The following is a 19,075-nucleotide window of genomic DNA, read 5'->3' on the forward strand; positions in this document are numbered from 1 at the left end:
CATGCTAGAATTGTATTAACCGGAAACTTGATACATGTGTGGATACATAGACAAAACACCGTGTCTCTAGTAAGCCTCTACTAGACTAGCTCGTTAATCAAAAATGGTTAAGTTTTCTGACCATAGACATCTGTTGTCATTTGATGAATGGGATCACATCATTAGGAGAATGATGTGATGGACAAGATCCATCCGTTAGCTTAGCATGTTGATCGTTCAGTTTTATTGATATTGCTTTCTTCATGTCATATACATATTCCTTTGACTATGAGATTATGCAACTCCCAGATACCGGAGGAATACCTTATGTGCTATCAAACGTCACAACGTAACTGGGGGATTATAAAGATGCTCTACAGGTATCTCCGAAGGTGTTTGTTGGGTTGGCATGGGTCGAGATTAGGATTTGTCACTCCGAGTATCGGAGAGGTATCTCTGGGCCCTCTCGGTAATGCACATCATGATAAGCCTTGCAAGCAATGTGACTAAGGAGTTAGTTGTGGGATGATGCATTACAGAACGAGTAAAGAGACTTGCCGGTAACGAGATTGAACTAGGTATGAAGATACCGACGATCGAATCTCGGGCAAGTAACATACCGATGACAAAGGGAAGAACGTATGTTGTCATTACGGTTTGACCGATAAAGATCTTCGTAGAATATGTAGGAACAAATATGAGCATCCAGGTTCCACTATTGGTTATTAACCGGAGAGGTGTCTCAGTCATGTCTACATAGTTCTCGAACCCGTAGGGTCCGCACGCTTAACGTTCGATGGTGATTTTGTATTATATGAGTTATGTGATTTGGTGACCGAATGTTGTTTGGAGTCCCGATTGAGATCACAGACTTGACGAGGAGTCTCCAAATGGTCGAAAGGTAAAGATTCATACATAGGACGATAGTATTCGGACACCGGAAATGTTCTGGGGGTATCGGGTACGTATCGGGTCACCGAAAGGGGTTTCGGACAACCCCCGACAAGCTATATGGGCCTAATGGGCCAAGAGGGGAAGCACACCAGCCACAAAGGGGCTAGTGCGCCCCCTCCATATGGGCTGGCCAAATTGGAGAAGGAAAGGGGAAGAAGGAAAGGAAAAATGGAATAGGATTCCCCCTTCCCCCTCTTCCCTTCCTACTCTGAATAGGAATAGGAAAGGGGGGAGGCCGAATTCGGAGGACCCCAAGTAGGATTCCTCCTACTTGGGGCGCCCCCTTGGCTGCCTCTCCTTGTTGGGGAACGTAGTAATTTCAAAAATTTCCTACGCACACGCAAGATCATGGTGATGCATAGCAACGAGAGGGGAGAGTGTGTCCACATACCCTCCTAGACCGAAAGCGGAAGCATTAGCACAACGCGGTTGATGTAGTCGTACGTCTTCACGATCCGACCGATCAAGTACCAAACGCACGGCACCTCCGAGTTCTGCACACGTTCAACTCGATGACGTCCCTCGAACTCCGATCCAGCCGAGTGTTGAGGGAGAGTTTTTTCAGCACGACGGCGTGGTGACGATGATGATGTTCTATCGTCGTAGGGCTTCGCCTAAGCACCGCTACAATATGATCGAGGTGGATTATGGTGGAAGGGGCTCCGCACACGGCTAAGAGATCAAGAGATCAATTGTTGTGTCTTTGGGGTGCCCCCTGCCCCAGTATATAAAGGAGTGGAGGAGGGGGAGGGCCGGCCCTCTCTATGGCGCGCCCTAGGGGAGTCCTACTCCCACCGGGAGTAGGATTCCCCTTTTGCTAGTAGAACTAGGAGCCCTTCCATGTAGAAGGAGTTGGAGGGAAGGAAATGGAAGGGAAAAGGAGAAGGAAGGAAGGGGGCGCCCCCCTCCCTAGTCCAATTCGGACCAGCCCATGGGGAGGGGTGCGGCCACCCTTTGAGGCCTTTCTCTCCTTTCCCGTACGGCCCATTAAGGCCCAATACGAATTCCTGTAACTCCCCGGTACTCCCGAAAATACCCGAATTACTCGGAACCTTTCCAATGTCCGAATATAGTCGTCCAATATATCGATCTTTACGTCTAGACCATTTCGAGACTCCTCGTCATGTCCCCGATCTCATCCGGGACTCCGAACTCCTTCGGTACATCAAAACACATAAACTCGTAATATAACCATCATCGAAATTTAAGCGTGCGGACCCTATGGGTTCGAGAACTATGTAGACATGACCGAGACACTCTCCTGTCAATAACCAATAGCGGAACCTGGATGCTCATATTGGCTCCTACATATTCTACGAAGGTCTTTATCAGTCAAACCGCATAACAATATACGTTGTTCCCTTTGTCATCGGTATGTTACTTGCCCGAGATTCGATCGTCGGTATCTCAATACCTAGTTCAATCTTGTTGCCGGCAAGTCTCTTTACTCATTCTGTAACACATCATCCCGCAACTAACTCATTAGTTGCAATGCTTGCAAGGCTTATAGTGATGTGCATTTCCGAGTGGGCCCAGAGATACCTCTCCGACAATCGGAGTGACAAATCCTAATCTCGAAATACGCCAACCCAACAAGTACCTTCGGAGACACCTGTAGAGCACCTTTATAATCACCCAGTTACGTTGTGATGTTTGGTAGCACACAAAGTGTTCCTCCGGTAAACGGGAGTTGCATAATCTCATAGTCATAGGAACATGTATAAGTCATGAAGAAAGCAATAGCAACAAACTAAACGATCAAGTGCTATGCTAACGGAATGGGTCAAGTTAATCACATCATTCTCTAATGATGTGACCCCGTTAATCAAATGACAACTCATGTCTATGGTTAGGAAACTTAACCATCTTTGATTCAACGAGCTAGTCAAGTAGAGGCATACTAGTGACATACTGTTTGTCTATGTATTCACACATGTATTATGTTTCCGGTTAATACAATTCTAGCATGAATAATAAATATTTATCGTGATATAAGGAAATAAATAATAACTTTATTATTGCCTCTAGGGCATATTTCCTTCAGTCTCCCACTTGCACTAGAGTCAATAATCTAGTTCACATCGCCATGTGATTTAACATCAATAGTTCACATTACCATGTGATTAACACCCATAGTTCACATTGTCATGTGACCAACACCCAAAGGGCTTACTAGAGTAAATAATCTAAATCACATCTCTATGTGACTAATACCCAAAGAGTACTAAGGTGTGATCATGTTTTGCTTGTGAGGGAAGTTTAGTCAACGGGTCTGCCACATTCAGATCCGTATGTATTTTGCAAATTTCTATGTCAACAATGCTCTGCACAGAGCTACTCTAGCTAATTGCTCCCACTTTAAATATGTATCCAGATTGAGACTTTGAGTCATCTGGATCAGTGTCAAAACTTGCATTGACGTAACCCTTTACGACGAACCTTTTGTCACCTCCATAATCGAGAAACATATCCTTATTCCACTAAGGATAATTTTGACCAATGTCTAGTGATCTACTCCTAGATCACTATTGTACTCCCTTGCCAAACTTAGGGCAGGGTATACAATAGGTCTGGTACACAACATGGCATACTTTATAGAACCTATGGCTAAGGCATAGGGAATGACTTTCATTCTCTCTCTATCTTCTGCCGCGGTCGAGTTTTGAGTCTTACTCAACTTCACACCTTGTAACACAGGAAAGAACTCCTTCTTTGATTGTTCCATTTTGAACTACTTCAAAATATTGTCAAGGTATGTACTCATTGAAAAACTTATCAAGCATCTTGATCTATATCTATAGATCTTGATGCTCAATATGTAAGCAGCTTCACCGAGGTCTTTCTTTGAAAAACTCCTTTCAAACACTCCTTTATGCTTTGTAGAATAATTCTACATTATCTCCGATCAACAATATGTCATTCACATATACTTATCAGAAATGTTGTAGTGCTCCCACTCACTTTCTTGTAAATACAGGCTTCACCGCAAGTCTGTATAAAACTATATGCTTTGATCAACTTATCAAAGCGTATATTCCAACTCCGAGATGCTTGCACCAGTCCATGGATGGATCGCTGGAGCTTGCATATTTTGTTAGTACCTTTAGGATTGACAAAACCTTGTGGTTGCATCATATACAACTCTTCTTTAATAAATCCATTAAGGAATGCAGTTTTGTTTATCCATTTGCCAGATTTCATAAAATGCGGCAATTGCTAACATGATTCGGACAGACTTAAGCATAGATACGAGTGAGAAACTCTCATCGTAGTCAACACCTTGAACTTGCCGAAAACCTTTATGCGAGCTTTGTAGATGGTAACACTACTATCAGCGCCCGTCTTCCTCTTGAAGATCCATTTAATCTCAGTGGCTCACCGATCAATGGGCAAGTCAATCAAAGTCCATACTTTGCTCCCATACATGGATCTCATCTCAGATTTCATGGCCTCAAGCCATTTTGCGGAATCTGGGCTCATCATCACTTCCTCATAGTTCGTAGGTTCGTCATGGTCAAGTAACATGACCTCCAGAACAGGATTACCGTACCAATCTGGTGCGGATCTCACTCTGGTTTACCTACGAGGTTCGGTGGTAACTTGATCTGAAGTTACATGATCAGCATCATTAGCTTCCTCACTAATTGGTGTAGTAGTCACAGGAACAGATTTCTGTGATGAACTATTTTCCAATAAGGGAGCAGGTACAGTTACCTCATCAAGTTCTACTTTCCTCCCACTCACTTCTTTCGACAGAAACTCGTTCTCTAGAAAGAATCCATTCTCAGCAATGAATAACTTGCCTTCGGATCTGTGATAGAAGGTGTACCCAACATTTTATTTTGGGTATCCTATGAAGATTTATTTATCCGATTTGGGTTCGAGCTTATCATGTTGAAACTTTTTCACATAAGCATCGCAGTCCCAAACTTTAAGAAACGACAGCTTAGGTTTCTCGCCAAATCACAGTTCATACGGTGTCGTCTCAACGGATTTAGATGGTGCCCTATTTAACGTGAATGTAGCTGTCTCTAATGCATAACCCCAAACGATAGTGGTAATCGGTAAGAGACATCATAGATCGCACCATATCTAATAAAAGCACGGTTACGACGTTCGGACACACCATTACACTGTGGTGTTCCAGGTGGCGTGAGTAGTGAAACTATTTCACATTGTTTTAACTGAAGGCCAAACTCATAACTCAAATATTTTACTTCTGCGATCATATCGTAGAAACTTTTATTTTGTTACGATGATCCTCCACTTCACTCTGAAATTCTTTGAACTTTTCAAATATTTCAGACTTGTGTTTCATCAAGTAGATATACTCATATCTGCTCAAATCATTTGTGAAGATCAGAAAATAATGATACCTGCCGCGAGCCTCAATATTCATCGGACCACGTACATCAGTATGTATGATTTCCAATAAATCTGTTGCTCGCTCCATTGTTCCGGAGAACGGAGTCTTAGTCATCTTTCCCATGAGGCATGGTTCGCAAGCATCAATCAATTCATAATCAAGTGATTCCAAAAGCCCATCAGCATGGATTTTCTTGATGCGCTTTACACCAATATGACCTAAACGGCAGTGCCACAAATAAGTTGCACTATCATTATTAACTTTGCATCTTTTGGCTTCAATATTATGAAAATGTGTATCACCATGATCGAGATCCAACAAACCATTTTCATTGGGTGTATGACCATAGAAGGTTTTATTCATGTAAACAGAACAACAATTATTCTCTAACTTACATGAATAACCGTATTGCAATAAACATGATCCAATCATATTTATGCTCAACGCAAACACCAAATAATATTATTTAGGTTCAACACTAATCCTGAAAGTATATGGAGTGTGCAATGATGATCATATCAATCTTGGAGCCACTTCCAACATACATCGTCACTTCACCCTTAGCTAGTCTCTGTTTATTTTGCAACTCCCATTTTGAGTTACTACTCTTAGCAACTGAACCAGTATCAAATACCGAGGGGTTTCTATAAACACTAGTAAAGTACACATCAATAACATGTATATCAAATATAGCTTTGTTCACTTTGCCATCCTTCTTATCCACCAAATACTTGGGGTAGTTCCGCTTCTAGTGACCAGTCCCTTTGCAGTAGAAGAACTTAGTCTCAGGCTTAGGTCCAGACTTGGGTTTCTTCACTTGAGCAGCAACTTGTTTGCCGTTCTTCTTGAAGTTCCCCTTCTTCCCTTTGCCCTTTCTCTTGAAACTAGTGGTCTTGTCAACCATCAACACTTGATGTTTTTCTTGATTTCTACCTTCGCTGATTTTTTGCATCGCGAAGAGCTTGGGAATTGTTTTCGTCATCCCTTGCATATTATAGTTCATCACTAAGTTCTACTAACTTGGTGATGGTGACTAGAGAATTCTGTCAATCACTATTTTATCTGGAAGATTAACTCCCACTTGATTCAAGCGATTGTAGTACCCAGACAATCTGAGCACATGCTTACTGCTTGAGCTATTCTCCTCCATCTTTTAGCTATAGAACTTGTTGGAGACTTCATATCTCTCAACTCGGGTATTTGATTGAAATATTAATTTCAACTCCTGGAACATCTCATATGGTCTATGACGTTCAAAACGTCTTTGAAATCCCAATTCTAAGTTGTTAAGCATGGTGCACTAAACTATCAAGTAGTCATCATATTGAGCTAGCCACACGTTCATAACGTCTACATCTGCTCCTGCAATAGGTCAGTCACCTAGCGGGGCATCAAGGACATAATTCTTCTGTGCAGCAATGAGGATAAACCTCAGATCATGGACCCAGTCCGCATCATTGCTACTATCATCTTTCAACTTAGTTTTCTCTAGGAACACATATAAAACATAGGGAAGCAATAACGGAAGCTATTGATCTACAACATAGATATGCAAATACTATCAGGACTAAGTTCATGATAAATTAAAGTTCAATTAATCATATTACTTAAGAACTCCCACTTAGAAAGACATCCCTCTAATCTTCTAAGTGATCACGTGATCCAAATCAACTAAACCATAACCGATCATCACGTGAAATAGAGTAGTTTTTAATGGTGAACATCACTATGTTGATCATATCTACTATATGATTCACGCTCGACCTTTCGGTCTCAGTGTTCCGAGGCCATATCTGCATATGCTAGGCTCGTCAAGTTTAACCTGAGTATTCTGCGTGTGCAAAACTGGCTTGCACCTGTTGTAGATGGACGTAGAGCTTATCACACCCGATCATTATGTGGTGTCTGGGCATGACGAACTTTGGCAACGGTGCATACTCAGGGAGAACACTTTTATCTTGAAATTTAGTGAGAGATCATCTTATAATGCTACCGTCAATCAAACCAAGATAAGATGCATAAAAGATAAACATCACATGCAATCAATATAAGTGATATGATATGGCCATCATCATCTTGTGCTTGTGATCTCCATCTCCGAAGCACCTTCATGATCACCATTGTCACCGGCTCGACACCTTGATCTCCATCGTAGCATCGTTGTCGTCTCGCCAATGTTATGCTTCCACGACTATCGCTACCGCTTAGTGATAAAGTAAAGCATTATAGGGTGATTGCATTGCATACAATAAAGCGACAACCATATGGCTCCTGCCAATTGCCGATAACTCGGTTACAAAACATGATCATCTCATACAATAAAATTTAGCATCATGTCTTGACCATATCACATCACAACATGCCCTGCAAAAACAAGTTAGACCTCCTCTACTTTGTTGTTGCAAATTTTACGTGGCTGTTACGGGCTTAGCAAGAACCGTTCTTACCTACGCATCAAAACCACAACGATAGTTTGTCAAGTTGGTGTTGTTTTAACCTTCGCAAGGACCGGGCGTAGCCACACTCGGTTCAACTAAAGTTGGAGAAACTGACACCCGCTAGTCACCTGTGTGCATAGCACGGCGGTAAAACCAGTCTCGCGTAAGTGTACGCGTAATGCCGGTCCGGGCCGCTTCATCCAACAATACCGCCGAACCAAAGTATGACATGCTGGTAAGCAGTATGACTTATATCGCCCACAACTCACTTGTGTTCTACTCGTGCATATAACATCAACACATAAAACCTGGCTCGGATGCCACTGTTGGGGAACGTAGTAATTTCAAAAATTTATTACGCACACGCAAGATCATGGTGATGCATAGCAATGAGAGGGGAGAGTGTGTCCACGTACCCTCATAGACCGAAAGCGGAAGCTTAGCACAAGGCGGTTGATGTAGTCGTACGTCTTCACGATCCGACCGATCAAGTACCGAACGCACGACACCTCCGAGTTCTGCACACGTTCAACTCGATGACGTCCCTCGAACTCCGATCCAGCCGAGTGTTGAGGGAGAGTTTCGTCAGCACGATGGCGTGGTGATGATGATGATGTTCTACCGCCGCAGGGCTTCGCCTAAGCACCGCTACAATATGATCGAGGTGGATTATGGTGGAAGGGGGCACTGCACACGGCTAAGAGATCAAGAGATCAATTGTTGTGTCTTTGGGGTGCCCCCTGCCCCAGTATATAAAGGAGTGGAGGAGGGGGAGGGCCGGCCTTCTCTATGGCGCGCCCTAAGGGAGTCCTACTCCCACCGGGAGTAGGATTCCCCTTTTCCTAGTAGAACTAGGAGCCCTTCCATGTAGTAGGAGTTGGAGGGAAGGAAAGGGAAGGGAAAAGGAGAAGGAAGGAAGGGGGCACCCCCCTTCCCTAGTCCAATTCGGACCAGCCCATGGGGAGGGGTGCCGCCACCCTTTGAGGCCTTTCTCTCCTTTCCCGTATGGCCCATTAAGGCCCAATACGAATTCCCGTAACTCCCCGGTACTCCCGAAAATACCCGGATCACTCGTAACCTTTCCGATGTCCGAATATAGTCGTCCAATATATCGATCTTTACGTCTCGACCATTTCGAGACTCCTCGTCATGTCCCCGATCTCATCCGGGACTCCGAACTCATTCGGTACATCAAAACACATAAACTCATAATATAACCATCATCGAACTTTAAGCGTGCGGACCCTACGGGTTCGAGAACTATGTAGACATGACCGAGACACTCTCCTGTCAATAACCAATAGCGGAACCTGCATGCTCATATTGGCTCCTACATATTCTACGAAGATCTTTATTGGTCAAACCGCATAACAACATACGTTGTTCCCTTTGTCATCGGTATGTTACTTGCCCGAGATTCGATCGTCGGTATCTCAATACCTAGTTCAATCTCGTTACCGGCAAGTCTCTTTACTCATTCCGTAACACATCATCCCGCAACTAACTCATTAGTTGCAATGCTTGCAAGGCTTATAGTGATGTGCATTACCGAGTGGGCCCAGAGATACCTCTCCAACAATCGGAGTGACAAATCCTAATCTCGAAATACGCCAACCAACAAGTACCTTCGGAGACACCTGTAGAGCACCTTTATAATCACTCAGTTACTTGTGACGTTTGGTAGCACACAAAGTGTTCCTCCGGTAAATGGGAGTTGCATAATCTCATAGTCATAGGAACATGTATAAGTCATGAAGAAAGCAATAGCAACAAACTAAACGATCAAGTGCTATGCTAACGGAATGGGTCAAGTTAATCACATCATTCTCTAATGATGTGACCCCGTTAATCAAATGACAACTCATGTATATGGCTAGGAAACTTAACCATCTTTGATTCAACGAGCTAGTCAAGTAGAGGCATACTAGTGACATACTGTTTGTCTATGTATTCACACATGTTTTATGTTTCCGGTTAATACAATTCTAGCATGAATAATAAACATTTATCATGATATAAGGAAATAAATAATAACTTTATTATTGCCTCTAGGGCATATTTCCTTCACTCCTCCCCTCCAACATATATATATGAAGGCGGGCACCGCTAGAACACACAACAAACATTGTTAGCCGTGTGCGGCGCCCCCCTCCACACTTTACGCCTCCAGTCATATTCACGTACTGCTTAGGCGAAGCCCTGCACGGATCACTTCACCATCACCGTCACCACGCCGTCGTGCTGAAGGAACTCTCCCTCGACACTTTGGTGGATCAAGAGTTCGAGGGACGTCATCGAGCTGAATGTGTGCAGAACTCGGAGGTGTCGTACGTTCGGTGCTTGATCGGTCGGAACATGAAGAAGTTCGACTACATCAACCGCGTTGTCAAATGCTTCTGCTTTCGTTCTACGAGGGTACATGGACACACTCTCCCCTTCTTGTTGATATGCGTCTCCTAGATAGATCTTGCATGAGCGTTTGAAATTTTTGAAATTGCATGCTACGTTCCCCAACAGTGGCATCCAAGCCAGGTTTATGTGTAGATGATATGCACGAGTAGAACACAAAGAGTTGTGGATGATGATAGTCATACTGTTTACCACCAACGTCTTATTTTGATTCGGCGGTATTGTTGGATGAAGCGGCCCGGACCAACCTTACATGACCACGTTCATGAGACCGGTTCCACCAACATACATGCAACTTGTTTTGCATAAAAGGTGGTTGGCGGGTGTCTGTTTCTCCAACTTTAGTTGAACCGAATTTGACTATGGCCGGTCCTTGTTGAAGGTTAAAACAGCAAACTTGACGAAACATCGTTGTAGTTTTGATGCGTAGGTAAGAGTGGTTCTTACTAGAAGCCCGTAGCAGCCACGTAAAACTTGCAACAACAAAGTAGAAGACGTTTAACTTGTTTTTGTCGGGCATGTTGTGATGTAATATGGTCAAGACATGATGGGATATACGTTATTGTATGAGATGATCATGTTTTGTAGAAGTTATCGGCAACTGGCAGGAGCCTTATGGTTGTCGCTTTATTGTATGAAATGCAATCGCCATGTAATTGCTTTACTTTATCACTATGCGTTAGCGATAGTTGTAGAAGAAATAGTTGGCGAGATGACAACGACGCTACGATGGAGAACAAGGTGTCAAGCTAGTGACGATGGAAATCATGACAATGCTTTGGAGATGGAGATCAAAGGCACAAGATGATGATGGCCATATCATGTCACATATTTTTGATTGCATGTGATGTTTATCTTTTATGCATCTTATTTTGCTTAGTACAGCGGTAGCATTATAAGATGATCCCTTACTAAAGTTTCAAGGTATAAGTGTTCTCCCTGAGTATGCACCGTTGCGACAGTTCGTCGTGTCGAGACACCACGTGATGATTGGGTGTGATAAGCTCTACGTTCACATACAACGAGTGCAAGACAGTTTTGCACATGCGGAATACCCGGGTTAAACTTGACGAGCCTAACATGTACAGACATGGCCTCGGAACACTGGAGTGTTGGGGAACATAGTAATTTCAAAAAAAATCCTACGCACATGCAAGATCATGGTGATGCATAGCAACAAGAGGGGAGAGTGTTGTCCACGTACCCTCGTAGACCGAAAGCGGAAGCGTTAGCACAACGCGGTTGATGTAGTCGTACGTCTTCACGATCCGACCGATCAAGTACCGAACGTACGGCACCTTCGAGTTCAGCACACGTTCAGCCCGATGACGTCCCTCGAACTCCGATCCAGCCGAGTGTTGAGGGAGAGTTTCGTTAGCACGACGGTGTGGTGGCGATGTTGATGTTCTACCGACGCAGGGCTTCGCCTAAGCACCGCTACAGTATTGTCGAGGTGGACTATGGTGGAGGGGGCACCGCACACGGCTAAGAGATCAATGATCAATTGTTGTGTCTCTAGGGTGCCCCCTGCCCCCATATATAAAGGAGCAAGAGGGGTGCGGCCGGCCATAGGAGGAGGCGCGCAGGAGGAGTCCTACTCCTACCGGGAGTAGGACTCCCCTCCTTTTTCCTAGTTGGATTAGGACTTGGGGGGAAGGAGTGGAGGAGAAGGAAGGAAGGGGGGGGCGCCGCCCCCCTCTCCTTGTCCTATTCGGACTAGGGGGGAGGGGTGTGTGGCCAGCCCTTGCCTCCTCTCCTCTCTTCCACCTAGGCCCACTAAGGCCCATTTGATTCCCGGGGGGTTCCGGTAACCTCCCGGTACTCGGAACACTTCCGATATCCAAACATAGGCTTCCAATATATCAATCTTCATGTCTCGATCATTTAGAGACTCCTCGTCATGTCCGTGATCACATCCGGGACTCCGAACAACCTTCGGTACATCAAAACACATAAACTCATAATAAAACTGTCATCGTAACGTTAAGCGTGCGGACCCTACGGGTTCGAGAACTATGTAGACATGACCGAGACACGTCTCCGGTCAATAACCAATAACGGAACCTGGATGCTCATATTGGCTCCTACATATTCTACGAAGATCTTTATCGGTCAGACCGCATAACAACATACGTTGTTCCCTTTGTCATCGGTATGTTACTTGCCCGAGATTCGATCGTCGGTATCTCAATACCTAGTTCAATCTCGTTACCGGCAAGTCTCTTTACTCGTTCGGTAATACATCATCCTGCAACTAACTCATTAGCTGCAATGCTTGCAAGGCTTAAGTGATGTGCATTACCGAGAGGGCCCAGAGATACCTCTCCGACAATCGGAGTGACAAATCCTAATCTCGAAATACACCAACCCAACAAGTACCTTCGGAGACACCTGTAGAGCACCTTTATAATCACTCAGTTACGTTGTGACGTTTGGTAGCACACAAAGTGTTCCTCCGGTAAACGGGAGTTGCATAATCTCATAGTCATAGGAACATGTATAAGTCATGAAGAAAGCAATAGCAACATACTAAACGATCGTGTGCTAAGCTAACGGAATGGGTCATGTCAATCATATCATTCTCCTAATGATGTGATCCCGTTAATCAAATGACAACTCATGTCTATGGTTAGGAAACTTAACCATCTTTGATCAATGAGCTAGTCAAGTAGAGGCATACTAGTGACACTCTGTTTGTCTATGTATTCACACATGTATTATGTTTCCGGTTAATACAATTCTAGCATGAATAATAAACATTTATCATGATATAAGGAAATAAATAATAACTTCATTATTGCCTCTAGGGCATATTTCCTTTAGTCTCCCACTTGCACTAGAGTCAATAATCTAGATTACACAGTAATGATTCTAACACCCATGGAGCCTTGGTGCTGATCATGTTTTGCTCATGGAAGAGGCTTAGTCAACGGGTCTGCAACATTCAGATCCGTATGTATCTCACAAATTTCTATGTCTCCCACCTGGACTAGATCCCGGATGGAATTGAAGTGTCTCTTCATGTGCTTGGTTCTCTTATGAAATCTGGATTCCTTCGCCAAGGCAATTGCACCAGTATTGTCACAAAAGATTTTCATTGGACCCGATGAACTAGGTATGACACCTAGATCGGATATGAACTCCTTCATCCAGACTCCTTCATTTGCTGCTTCCGAAGCAGCTATATACTCCGCTTCACATGTAGATCCTGCCACGACGCTTTGTTTAGAACTGCACCAACTGACAACTCCTCCATTCAATGTAAACACATATCCGGTTTGCGATTTAGAATCGTCCGGATCAGTGTCAAAGCTTGCATCAACGTAACCATTTACGATGAGCTCTTTGTCACCTCCATAAACGACAAACATATCCTTAGTCCTTTTTAGGTGCTTCAGGATGTTCTTGACTGCTGTCTAGTGATTCACTCCAAGATTACTTTGGTACCTCCCTGCTAGACTTATAGCAAGGCACACATCAGGTCTGGTACACAGCATTGCATACATGATAGAGCCTATGGCTGAAGCATAGGGAACATCTTTCATTTTCTCTCTATCTTCTGCAGTGGTCGGGCATTGAGTCTTACTCAACTTCACACCTTGTAACACAGGCAAGAACCCTTTCTTTGCTTGATCCATTTTGAACTTCTTCAAAACTTTGTCAAGGTATGTGCTTTGTGAAATTCCAATTAAGCGTCTTGATCTATCTCTATAGATCTTGATGCCCAATATGTAAGCAGCTTCACCGAGGTATTTCATTGAAAAACTCTTATTCAAGTATCCTTTATGCTATCCAGAAATTCTATATCATTTCCAATCAGCAATATGTCATCCACATATAATATCAGAAATGCTACAGAGCTCCCACTCACTTTCTTGTAAATACAGGCTTCTCCAAAAGTCTGTATAAAACCAAATGCTTTGATCACACTATCAAAGCGTTTATTCCAACTCCGAGAGGCTTGCACCAGTTCATAAATGGATCGCTGGAGCTTGCACACTTTGTTAGCTCCCTTTGGATCGACAAAACCTTCCGGTTGCATCATATACAACTCTTCTTCCAGAAATCCATTCAAGAATGCAGTTTTGACATCCATCTGCCATATTTCATAATCATAAAATGCGGCAATTGCTAACATGTTTCGGACAGACTTAAGCATCGCTACGGGTGAGAAGGTCTCATCGTAGTCAATCCCTTGAACTTGTCGAAAACCTTTCGCAATAAGTTGAGCTTTGTAGACAGTAACATTACCGTCAGCGTCAGTCTTCTTCTTGAAGATCCATTTATTCTCAATTGCTTGCCGATCAACGGGCAAGTCAACCAAAGTCCACACTTTGTTCTCATACATGGATCCCATCTCAGATTTCATGGCTTCAAGCCATTTTGCGGAATCTGGGCTTACCATTGCTTCTTCATAGTTCGTAGGTTCATCATGATCTAGTAGCATGGCTTCTAGAACAGGATTACCGTACCACTCTGGTGCGGATCTTACTCTGGTTGATCTACGAAGTTCGGTAGCAACTTGATCTGAAGTTCCATGATCATCATCATTAACTTCCTCACTAGTTGGTGTAGGTGTCACAGAAACCGATTTCTGTGATGTACTACTTTCCAATAAGGGAGCAGGTACAGTTACCTCATCAAGTTCTACTTTCCTCCCACTCACATCTTTTGAGAGAAACTCCTTCTCTAGAAAGGATCCATTCTTAGCAACGAATGTCTTGCCTTCGGATCTGTGATAGAAGGTGTACCCAAAAGTCTCCTTTGGGTATCCTATGAAGACACATTTCTCCGATTTGGGTTCGAGCTTATCAGGTTGAAGCTTTTTCACATAAGCATCGCAGCCCCAAACTTTCAGAAATGACAACTTTGGTTTCTTGCCAAACCACAGTTCATAAGGCGTCGTCTTGACGGATTTCGATGGTGCCCTATTTAACGTGAATGCGGCCGTCTCTAAAGCATAACCCCAAAACGACAGCGGTAAATCTGTAAGAGACATCATAGATCACACCATATCTAGTAAAGTACGATTACGGCGTTCGGACACACCATTACACTGTGGTGTTCCGGGTGGCGTGAGTTGCGAAACTATTCCGCAATGTTTCAAATGTAGACCAAACTCGTAACTCAAATATTCTCCTCCATGATCAGATCGTAGAAACTTTATTTTCTTGTTACGATGATTTTCAACTTCACTCTGAAATTCTTTGAACTTTTAAAATGTTTCAGACTTATGCTTCATCAAGTAGATATACCCATATCTGCTTAAATCATCTGCGAAGGTGAGAAAATAACGATATCCGCCACGAGCCTCAACATTCATCGGACCACATACATCTGTATGTATGATTTCCAACAAATCTGTTCTATCTCCATAGTAATGGAGAACGGCGTTTTAGTCATCTTCCCCATGAGGCACGGTTCGCAAGTACCAAGTGATTCATAATCAAGTGGTTCCAAAAGTCCATCAGTATGGAGTTTCTTCATGCTCTTTATGCCGATATGACCTAGACAGCAGTGCCACAAATAAGTTGCACTATCATTATCAACTCTACATCTTTTGGCCTCAACATTATGAATATGTGTATCACTACTATCGAGATACATCAAAAATAGACCACTCTTCAAGGGTGCATGACCATAAAAGATATTACTCGTATAAATAGAACAACCATTATTCTCTGATTTAAATGAATAACCGTCTCGCATCAAACAAGATCCAGATATAATGTTCATGCTCAACGCTAGCACCAAATAACAATTACTTAGGTCTAATACTAATCCCGAAGGTAGATGTAGAGGTAACGTGCCGACCGCGATCACATCGACTTTGGAACCGTTTCCCACGCGCATCGTCACCTCGTCCTTTGCCAGTGTTCGCTTAATCCGTATTCCCTGTTTTGTGTTGCAAATATTGGAAACAGAACCAGTATCAAATACCCAGGTGCTACTGCGAGCTCTAGTAAGGTACACATCAATACCATGTATATCACATATACCTTTGTTCACCTTGCCATCCTTCTTATCCGCCAAATACTTGGGGCAGTTCCGCTTCCAGTGACCAGTCTGCTTGCAGTAGAAGCACTCAGTTTTAGGCTTAGGTCCAGACTTGGGTTTCTTCTCCTGAGCAGCAACTTGCTTGCTGTTCTTCTTGAAGTTCCCCTTCTTCTTCCCTTTGCCCTTTTTCTTGAAACTAGTGGTCTTGTTGACCATCAACACTTGATGCTCCTTCTTGATTTCTACCTCCGCAGCCTTTAGCATTGCGAAGAGCTCGGGAATTGTCTTATTCATCCCTTGCATATTATAGTTCATCACAAAGCTCTTGTAGCTTGGTGGCAGTGATTGAAGAACTCTGTCAATGACACTATCAACCGGAAGATTAACTCCCAGCTGAGTCAAGTGATTATGGTACCCAGACATTTTGAGTATATGTTCATTGACAGAACTATTCTTCTCCATCTTGCAGCTGTAGAACTTATTGGAGACTTCATATCTCTCAATCCGGGAATTTTCTTGAAATATTAACTTCAACTCCTGGAACATCTCATATGCTCCATGACGTTCAAAACATCGTTGAAGTCCCGGTTCTAAGCCGTAAAGCATGGCACACTGAACTATCGAGTAGTCATCAGCTTTGCTCTGCCAGACGTTCTTAGCATCGTCAGTTGCATCAGCAGTAGGCCTGGCACCCAGCGGTGCTTACAGGACGTAATTCTTCTGTGCAGCAATGAGGATAATCCTCAAGTTACGGACCCAGTCCACGTAATTGCTACCATCATCTTTCAACTTTGCTTTCTCAAGGAACGCATTAAAATTCAATGGAACAACAGCACGGGCCATCTATCTACAACCAAACATAGACAAGCAAGATACTATCAGGTACTAAGTTCATGATAAATTTAAGTTCAGTTAATCATATTACTTAAGAACTCCCACTTAGAAAGACATCCCTTTAATCCTCTAAGTGATCACGTGATCCAAATCAACAAAACCATAACCGATCATCATGTGAAATGGAGTAGTTTTCAATGGTGAACATCACTATGTTGATCATATCTACTATATGATTCACGCTCGACCTTTCGGTCTTAGTGTTCCGAGGCCATATCTGCATATGCTAGGCTCGTCAAGTTTAACCTGAGTATTCTGCGTGTGCAAAACTGGCTTGCACCCGTTGTAGATGGACGTAGAGCTTATCACACCCGATCATCACGTGGTGTCTGGGCACGACGAACTTTGGCAACGGTGCATACTCAGGGAGAACACTTTTATCTTGAAATTTAGTGAGGGATCATCTTATGATGCTACCGTCAATCAAAGCAAGATAAGATGCATAAAAGATAAACATCACATGCAATCAATATAAGTGATATGATATGGCCATCATCATCTTGTGCTTGTGATCTTCATCTCCGAAGCACCGTCATGATCACCATCGTCACCGGCGCGACACCTTGATCTCCATCGTAGCATCGTTGTCGTCTCGCCAATCTTATGCTTCCACGACTATCGTTACCGCTTAGTGATAAATTAAAGCATTACAGGGCAATTGCATTGCATACAATAAAGCGACAACCATATGGCTCCTGCCAGTTGCCGATAACTCAGTTACAAAAATGATCATCTCATACAATAAAATTTAGCATCATATCTTGACCATATCACATCACAACATGCCCTGCAAAAACAAGTTAGACGTCCTCTACTTTGTTGTTGCAAGTTTTACGTGGCTGCTACGGGCTTAGCAAGAACCGTTCTTACCTACGCATCAAAACCACAACGATAGTTTGTCAAGTTGGTGCTGTTTTAACCTTCGCAAGGACCGGGCGTAGCCACACTCGGTTCAACTAAAGTTGGAGAAACTGACACCCGCCAGCCACCTATGTGCAAAGCACGTCGGTAGAACCAGTCTCGCGTAAGCGTACGCGTAATGTCGGTCCGGGCTGCTTCATCCAACAATACCGTCAAACCAAAGTATGACATGCTAGTAAGCAGTATGACTTATATCGCCCAGAACTCACTTGTGTTCTACTCGTGCATATAACATGAACGCATAAAACCTGGCTCGGATGCCACTGTTGGGGAACGTAGTAATTTCAAAAAAATTCCTACGCACACGCAAGATCATGGTGATGCATAGCAACAAGAGGGGAGAGTGTTGTCCACGTACCCCCATAGACCGAAAGCGGAAGCGTTAGCACAACGCGGTTGATGTAGTCGTACGTCTTCACGATCCGACCCATCAAGTACCAAATGTACGGCACCTCCGAGTTCAGCACACGTTCAGCCCGATGACGTCCCTCGAACTCCGATCCAGCCGAGTGTTGAGGGAGAGTTTTGTCAGCACGACGACGTGGTGATGATGTTGATGTTCTACCGACGCGGGGCTTCGCCTAAGCACCGCTACAGTATTATCGAGGTGGACTATGGTGGAGGGGGGCACCGCACATGACTAAGAGATCAATGATCAATTGTTGTGTCTCTAGGGTGCCCCCTGCCCCCGTATATAAAGGAGCAAGGGGGTGCGGCTGGCCATAGGAGGAGGCGCGCAGGAGGAGTCCTACTCCTACCGAGAGTAGGACTCCCCTCCTCTTTCCTAGTTGGATTAGGACTTGGGGGAAGGAGTGGAGGAGAAGAAGGAAGGGGGCGCCGCCCCCCTCTCCTTGTCCTATTCGGACTAGGGGGAGGGGCGCGCGGCCAGCCCTTGCCTCCTCTCCTCTCTTCCACCTAGGCCCACTAAGGCCCATTTGATTCCCAGGGGGTTCCGGTAACCTCCCGGTACTCCGGTAAAATCCCGATTTTACCCGGAACACTTCCGATATCCAAACATAGGCTTCCAATATATCTTCATGTTTCAACCATTTCGAGACTCCTCGTCATGTCCATGATCACATCCGGGACTCTGAACAACCTTCGGTACATCAAAACA

The sequence above is a fragment of the Triticum dicoccoides genome, chromosome 1A (assembly GCF_002162155.2).
Source record: "Triticum dicoccoides isolate Atlit2015 ecotype Zavitan chromosome 1A, WEW_v2.0, whole genome shotgun sequence".
Lineage (NCBI taxonomy): Eukaryota > Viridiplantae > Streptophyta > Magnoliopsida > Poales > Poaceae > Triticum > Triticum dicoccoides.